This window comes from Octopus bimaculoides, chromosome Z (genome assembly GCF_046866305.1).
Source record: "Octopus bimaculoides isolate indiv1 chromosome Z, ASM4686630v1, whole genome shotgun sequence".
Lineage (NCBI taxonomy): Eukaryota > Metazoa > Mollusca > Cephalopoda > Octopoda > Octopodidae > Octopus > Octopus bimaculoides.
The window spans coordinates 28,617,943-28,626,422 of NC_142944.1; the positions used below are offsets into that span (position 1 = coordinate 28,617,943).

The 8,480-nt window shown below is 41.2% G+C and overlaps 1 pseudogene; it reads right to left on the bottom strand.

Annotated features, from left to right (window-relative positions):
* Window positions 1-7,489: 7,489 nt before the first annotated feature.
* Window positions 7,490-7,605, bottom strand: LOC128249655 (5S ribosomal RNA; annotated as a pseudogene).
* Between the last annotated feature and the right edge of the window lie 875 nt (window positions 7,606-8,480).

Consider the following 8,480-nt stretch of genomic DNA (forward strand, 5'->3'; position numbering starts at 1 on the left):
TTACTATGGCGACAGACTGGATACTTATTGATCAGACCACGTATATATATATATATATATATATATATATATATATATATATATATATATATATATATATATATATATATATATATATACTGGCGTGCGTTAGGAAGGGCATCCAGCTGTAGAAACTCTGTCAAATCAGATTGGAGCCTGGTGTTGCCATCCGGTTTCACCAGTCCTCAGTCAAATCGTCCAACCCATGCTAGCATGGAAAGCGGACGTTAAACGATGATGATGATGATGATGATGATGATGATGATATATATATATATATATATATATATATATATATATATATATATATACATACATATATACACACATACATACATACATATATATATATGTGTGTGTGTGTGTGTGTGTATATATGTGTATAATCCAAATAATAAGACAAAAAAATTCTTTAACAAATCTTTAATGATTTGTTACAATTGTTTCTATACCAACAAACCATTCAATGAATCATTAAAGATGTGTTTCTTTGTCTTCTTTTTTGGATTATAATTTACTCTTCACCAAACCCACACAATGGTGTTACTGTCATGAAATCAGGATTTTCTACACTTGAAGAATTTCAGCATTAGTCTGGAACCTGACAGTGTTGATAACCTAGAATTCAGATAGGATACTTCACTGGAAGTATCCTATCTTTATACCTTACCATGACCTAAGATATATGTGTGCGTGTGTATTATTCTGCTTAGGCTTAGTGATACTAATATCTTGGTGTTAGAACTCAATAAACATTTGCTTCAGATAAAAGCTTCAGAGTACAGATTAGTAATAAGAAATCAAATAAAAGACAAGAATAAGAAATTCCGTCATGGATTTCATTAGCTTACAGTGATTTCTGTTTTAAGATGCAACAAACACATAGTTGAGAGCTTGAGTTTCACCCCATAGCTTCACTGGAGCTTCAAAAATAAAGTGCAATTTTATTTGGGAAAGCAGTTACATATTATAAATATAAATCCTTTTCCAAAAAGCTTTAGACTCAACCTCGTATATATTCAGGGTGCAGTGAATAAATTGTTGTCTAAATAACACTGACATCTCATTTTAACAGATATATTAACCATAATTACATAAAAATGTCTTGAAATACTAAAGAGTAAATGTATTGACATTGGCTTCAACCACAACCTCCAGACGACTTCAGAATCTCTTTCAACTCTTCTGGATGGTCTCCTTGTTTAAGTTGATGAATGCTGCCTTAATCCCTACCTTCAGTTCATCTTTGGTGTTACAAGGAGTTTTGATGGTTCTCGCTTAACTGCACCCCACACATAATAATCAGTGGTGTGATCGCAGAAATTGTCTGACAGCTATGATTGGGTTCTCCCTGCTTGTGTGGCATGGTGCAGAATCTTGTTGCTAGACATCAGGTCTTCCAGTAGCCACTCTCTTGACCCAGAGCAGCACTACCTCCTCCAGGCACTTGATGTAGGCCTCTGTATTCAGTCTGAGGCCATGTAAGAAGATCAATGGCAGCATAATGTTACCATCATTAGTGATCAGTCTAAAGACCATGATGTTGAGTGGATGTTTGATTTTTATCACTCTCAGTGCATGTCCTCATATTGACTCAGACACTCTAAAATGTTCGCATTGGAGCTTCTGGTGTGAATGCCAAGCTGTACAGCATGTTTCCAAATTTCTGACTGAATGAATTGCATTGTGGTGCTGTTTTTTTTTCACAGATGATGCCCAACTGGCCCTACTGCGTCATCAACAAAATCAAAAACAAACAATGTCCAAAATTAAAAATATCAGATGGCAACAATTTACTCATCGCCCCCTGTGCATATATAGGTGTGTGAGGAATCGAAAAAGAGGAGGGTGGATGTGTGCTATGTGCAGGAGGTTAGGTGGAGGGTCCAGGGTGCAAGATTTGTGGGGTCAAGAGAAGAAGGTACAAGTTTTGGTGGTTGGGAAATGACAAGAGGACTGGAGGTGTGGGAGTTTTGGTGAAGGAAGAAATCTGTGAGAAGGTGGAGGAGGTCAGGAGAAAGAGTGACAGAGTGATGACAGTAGTGTTGGCATTTGAAGAAGAAGTGGTGAGGGTGATTTGTGGGTTAGGGTCTGCAAAGTGGAAGAGGAATTGCTGAGAAAGAGCAGTTCTTTGGTGAAATGACATAAGGTCATAAGGTGGATGAATTGGTTTTGGGCATGGGTGATTTTAATGGACATGTTGGGAAATGGATCCTGGGCTTTGAGGGTGTGCATGGAGGAAAAGGAATTGGGGAGAGAAATTTGGAAGGAAGGATGCTGTTGGAGTTTTGTGATGAGAAAGAGTTGTGTGTGAATACGTGGTTTAGGAAAACAAAGAAAAGGAAGGTGACTTTCAGTGCAGGAGGGAATGAGACAGAGATTGATTTCATGCTGGTTGGCAGGAAAAACAGAAAGTATCTGAGAGATGTGAAGACAATACCAGGGGAGTTGCAGTATAGGTTGGTGGTTGCTGACTTGGATAAGAGGAAAGTTAAAGAATGTGTGAGAAAGGGAATGGCTGAGAGGTGAAAGGTGTGGAAACTGAAGGAAGAATAAACACGAGCAAGGTTTGAGAAGAGAGTTGAGGAATTGGTAAGCATTGATGCACTGGATTTGTGGAAGTCTTTTAAGGAAGGGGTACTAAAGGCATGTGACAAAGTGTGTGGAAGGATGAATGGTAGGAGAGACCGAGGAGATATGTGGTGGTGGAACAAAGAGGTGAGGGATGCGATAGCGAGGAAGAAGGGGGTGCACAAAGCTTTATGTAATAACAGGACTGAGCAAATGAAAGAAAGGTATAACATGATGAGTTGTGCAAAGAGGATGGTTACAAGGTCTATAAAGAAGGAGGCTGAGGAGAAGTTGAATGGGCTGGATGAGAACACAGATAGAGTGTTTAGGTTTAAATCAATGAAAAAAGATGGAAGAAATGTTGAAGGTGGAAGATGTATGAAGGGGAGTGATGGAAGGTTGAATTTTAGTGAGAAGGACAGGGGAAGAGTTTGGGAAGAGCACACGAAGGGAATTATGAATGAGGAGAATGAATGGGATCAGAGGGTGGAAGCTGTGGTGGTGAAGGGGCCAGTGGAGAGGGTTAGTTGGGAAGAGGTAGTGGAGGCAATGTAGGAAATGAAAACAGGAAAAGCACTGGTCCATCAGAAGTAAGTATGCAGATGATGACTACAAGTGGAGAGATAGGAATTGTTGTGTTGGATAATTTTTCGTTCCTTTAAGAATATTGTAGAATGGAAACTTTTCATAGATTGGAACTTAAATCCTAATCACTATAGAAATTTATTGTTTCAAAAAAAAATTGAATTTGAATTACTTTAAATTTTTATGATTATAGATAACAACTCAGGCAGTAACTTCTGAGCCCGAGTCTGGCACGTGTGAACAATATCGAAAGAACGTCTGCTGTGAATGATATTTTTTGACACAGGGCACCTCTAAGATGACCACCAGATGTTGAATGAAAATAAATAGACTGCAACCAGGCTCAATAAAATTAGCCCAACTTATTGACTGAAATTACATACTTGAAGTCAGTGTTGGCAGAAATTAAATCATCTTGCAAATACATGTTCACTTTACTAAATTTATACTCAGGCTAAGCCCAAACAGTCCGAGTGCTGGAGTCACCACTGATATATATATATATATATATATATATATATATATATATATATATATATATACATGTATATATTATATATATATTTCAAATTTTATCTTTGGTGAGTTAACTTGGGAATCCTTAATGACAATGTAACCTTCATATAATTAAGGTATCTTTGGCTTGATGAGACACTAGCTGAGTATCCCTCATTGAGTAATTTTTACATCAGAGGATCTGCTGGCTAGAAAACACATGTAGTCTGGACTTTACTTTCACTCCCTCAATTTGGATCTCCAATGCTTCCTCCACACTCAAAAATTTTTTTTGTCTTGCAAACCATTTGGCACATCGAAATGATCATAAATGACTCATTATATAATCTCCACATAATTAAATCAATGGCTAACTAGCCCAATTGACTTGCTTCTTCTTGTGTTTGTTTTTCCATTCTCCACTTAATTATATACATATATGAATATATATGTATATATACATACATATATGATAGGCTTCTTTCAGTTTTCATCTACCAAATTCACTCACAAGGATTTGGTCAGCTTTGTCAGAGGACACTTTCCCAAGGTACCATGCAATGGGACTGAACCTGGAACCATGTGGTTGGGAAGCAAGCTTCTTTATTTCATAAATATTTGCCATAAAGGCATTACAAAGAGGGGACGAACAAGGACAGACAAACATAAAAGGGGTGAAGAAACTGTATTGATTAAATATTTACAATTTTAAATAAACAATAAAAATTATTTACAATGTTCGATTGAAGTATTGCTCAATACAGATGCAATTTTGCTTTTTCTTTCCCTTGTTTTTGGCTCCCACTTACCTGGTGCCAAACATTCCCAGCTTCCTTGCCACAGGCTTCCATCTTCTCATGAATCTGTCTCGTGACAGATACCTCTTCTCCAGCCTGATCTTACTACTGAGGTGGTAACAAAAAAGTTAACTAACCCCTGGCCAGATACAAAGGTATCCGTCACTATGCTTCTTACAGGCATCTTCCATACTGTTTCTTTCAGTATGGCTACTACGCAGGAAAAGCAAGTCTTCCTTTCCCTGTTGAGGGAAGGAGGTGGCACGATCTCGATGATAGATTCAGCTGAAAGCTGTACTCTTCTCATCGATGACAACAGTTGTTCTGCGAAAACTATCAGTCTCGTTAATTCTGGACATTCCACGAATGCGTGCAAGACGGTTTCCCTGTCCTGCCCGCACCTCGGACATGTCGGCAATACGGCACTTTCGTGTCTTGACAGTTTATCACGAACAGGTAACACCACATGGAAGCACTGCCAAGCCAGGGATTTCTGGTAATTGTCCAGATATCCCGGCCCGAAAGTTCTGAACAGGTTGGTCAACTGATTTTCTTCATAGCCCAGGGTCTTCCCCAAGGTGTCTTCGGACCTAAATCCCACTAACCTGCTATAAAAATCCACGGTGGAACTCCTGTTGCCGGCATTGCCTGCCCGAGAGAGTAGCTGAAGTGCCTGTCGGCATTCCAATTGCCAGTTCCCCAGCCTAGATCTCTGCTTGATCCAGTTACCAACGTCCATTAAGGACGTTAAGTGCGGAAGGTAGAACTGGACATGCGGTGACCACGCCTGCTCTCCATCCAGGTAAAGCCAAAGGTGCCTCAACCTTAATGCGAATTTTCGCATCCTCAGCCAAGGCTTCCCTAGCTCACCCTTTAGCGGTTTCTGGCAGCAGACAGAGCACTTCACGAGTGGCTTTCCTCCCTTCCACAAAAAGTGGAAAAGGATTCTTTCCAACTTGTTCAGCCACAAATCGGTAGGTGATAACCGATGCTATAAACATCTGCACCACCTCCGCCTTTCCTAGCAAGGATAACGCCCGCCCAGACCAGGTCTGGGTTAGAGCAGTCACCCTGCTGGTCACCTCGCTCCAATTTTTCTCTATCTGGAGGCCTGGCCTGAACCAGACTCCAAGCAGCTTAACAGGACCTTCCGTCCAACGCCCCATGACGTTATTGGACGGCATTGGCTTGCCCTTCCAGGTGCCGAATTGCAAACCGATTGACTTGTCCTTGTTAACTTTTGCTCCTGCTACCGTCTCGTAACTTTTGATAGCCTCTTCCACCATTGGAAACTGGCCCTCATCCGTCACGCTGATGGTGATATCATCCGCATACGCCGTAGCTCCTTTCCCACACCATAGATCATGCGGTGCATCCCCTATCGCCTCCAACTTCCGCAGCAATGGCTCGAGGGCCAACACATACAAAAGCGGAGACAGGGGACACCCCTGACGCACTGAGTGCTCGATCCCGAATGGCTTCGAAAGGAAACTGTTCACTTTTACGACAGACTCGATGTCGCTGTACAACGTAGCAATCCAACCGCGGAAGGTTGGGCCCAGGCCAGCCTTCCCAAGGACCGCCGCTGAGTACCGATGGTCGACCCTATCGAAAGCCTTAGACTGGTCTAAATGTACCAGTGCCCCCCCCCCCCCCTGCGCCAGAAAGTTTTTCCACTCTCTCTAAGGAGTAGTGTATAAGGTGGAGATTGTTGTGGATCGTCCTGCCCAGGATAGCGCACGTTTGCACTTCCCCGACAAGTTTGTCTATGACCCGCGCCAACCTTTTCGCTAGCACCTTGGCCAAGATCTTCAACTCTGTGTTCAGCAGAGTTATGGGCCTGAAGTTCCCTATTTCGTCCCCCTTGCTCGGGTCCTTCCTGATCAACGTTACTACCCCTTGGCTCGCAGACTTGGGAATTCTCCCGTTCTGATGCCAATTGGCGTAGACGCTGGCCAGCAGGTGCCCGAACAAGTCTGGCATACTTTTGTAGAATTCGTAAGGCAGACCATCGAGACCAGGCGACTTCTCCCCGGGGCATTCACCCAGTACCTTGATCACCTCCTCGGCCGTGATTGGCCCCTCACAGCACTCAGCTTCTCGTGCCGAGAGACGTGGGCCACCAGACAGGAAATCTCTAAGGGCCTTGCCATGATCCAGCGCCCCGCCACTCCCGAATAACTCGGCAAAGTGCTTGTGAAGCGCCTCACACATCTCGTCCCGTCCATCGACCGAACACCCATTATCATCGACAAGAGACCTAATTGTGGCATCATTGCCACGCTGGGTTTCTACCGTACGGGCCCATCTGGCAACGTTAATTCCCGCACGGCCCAATGCGCATACTTTAGCCCGAACTCTGTACCCTTCATGTTTGGCTTTGAGGTGACGGTCCAAGGCCATTCTCGCTGCCAAAATGTGAGATGCGGAGCCCAACCTCAACGCCTCCTCTAGGTCCTTAACTAGTTACCCTTCTATTCTGGCCTTATCTAGTCTTAGCTGACGGCTAAACCTAATAGACTCAAAACGAATGGCTCTCTTGAGGGCGAACCACCATCGGTTGTTAACCACAGTGCCGGTTAACGCCCTCTGTACTAACCCCTTAATCCGGCTATGGCATGCCTCGCAAGTCAAAATAGACTTATTCAGCTTCCAGTAGCTGGTTCCTCTCTTAACCGTACTATCTACATCCAGTGTACACTTGACCATTCTATGGTCAGTGTAAGCTACATGGACGAGCTGTGGACAGCTAAAACTAGACTTATCTCTAGTTCTTATTACTATTCTATCTAAGTAAGACCTGAACCTTCCGTTGCTTCTCATCCAGGTCCACTCAGGGACGTTCGGATGGTCAAGTCTGTAATGATCTGCCAGCTGAAAACACTTAAGCAGATCTACGAGGCGTGAGTTTACTTTCCTATGGATCGAGCCAACACTATCGATGCGTGCATCAACTATACCGTTATAGTCTCCTAACACTACTAATGTCTTTGACGTCATGAGAAATTTAAATTGTGGGATGCTTACAGCACCTAGGTTTCCCAAGCGGTCACCCATCTAATTACTCACTAGGCTCGACTTTGCTTAACTTCGGTGATCAGACGAGAACCGGTGCTCTCAGCGTGATATGGCCAGCCATGCCTGCACCTATAATGTGAGTAAAAGCATATTAATAAACAGAAAGAAGAAATTGCTTTGAGAACTTTATCATGGATAAATAAAAACGAAAGTATATGCATTTTTACCAGTTTCAATTGCTCCAAAAGATGAATTGATCATGCAGAAATAAAAGGAAAAAGTAACTGAAATAAGATAAATGAATATTTCATGATATCAGTTCTTTATTTTCATATTACTTTCTTACAAAAGTTACATCTGCAATTTCATTTCCTTCTGAATGTTGCTGAGTTGTAGTAGTAGTAATTGTCTATATCATTGATTTGCTGTTCTTAAATGAAAAATACCAACTTTATTTCTTTTTATAATCTAAAATATTTTGTTTTAATATTCATTTATTCTATGTATAGATTATTTTCCAATTTAATTTCAAATATGATCTTCACTGTGAGACAGACATAAAATAATTAACACTTCCAGTATATTTGTTTATAGTTAAAAGATGTAAATGTATTCAGTAAACAAAATGTTCAATGACAAAATGAATGTACTTAGTAATTAATTTGGTATCCAATGTTGCCAATCTTTCTGAAGGATTGGCTATATTTTATTGTCATATTTGTAATATTTTATCCCGAAGCATTGGTTAAAATTTTGGCAACTCACCACTGAGTACAGGTATTTGTAGATTGCAAAACTTTTACTTATAGATAGTGTAGGAAACTTTGGCTTGAATCTTCACTGAATGTAAGAGATGTTATAGATATTAAATTCATATAGTAATAAGAGATCCTTATCTTGGTTGTGAACACAAAAATTTCAATATTCTTGGGGATGAATGTGAATATTTAAAGGTAAAATAAGAGAGCAAAACGTTTTTGAAAATTCACTTCA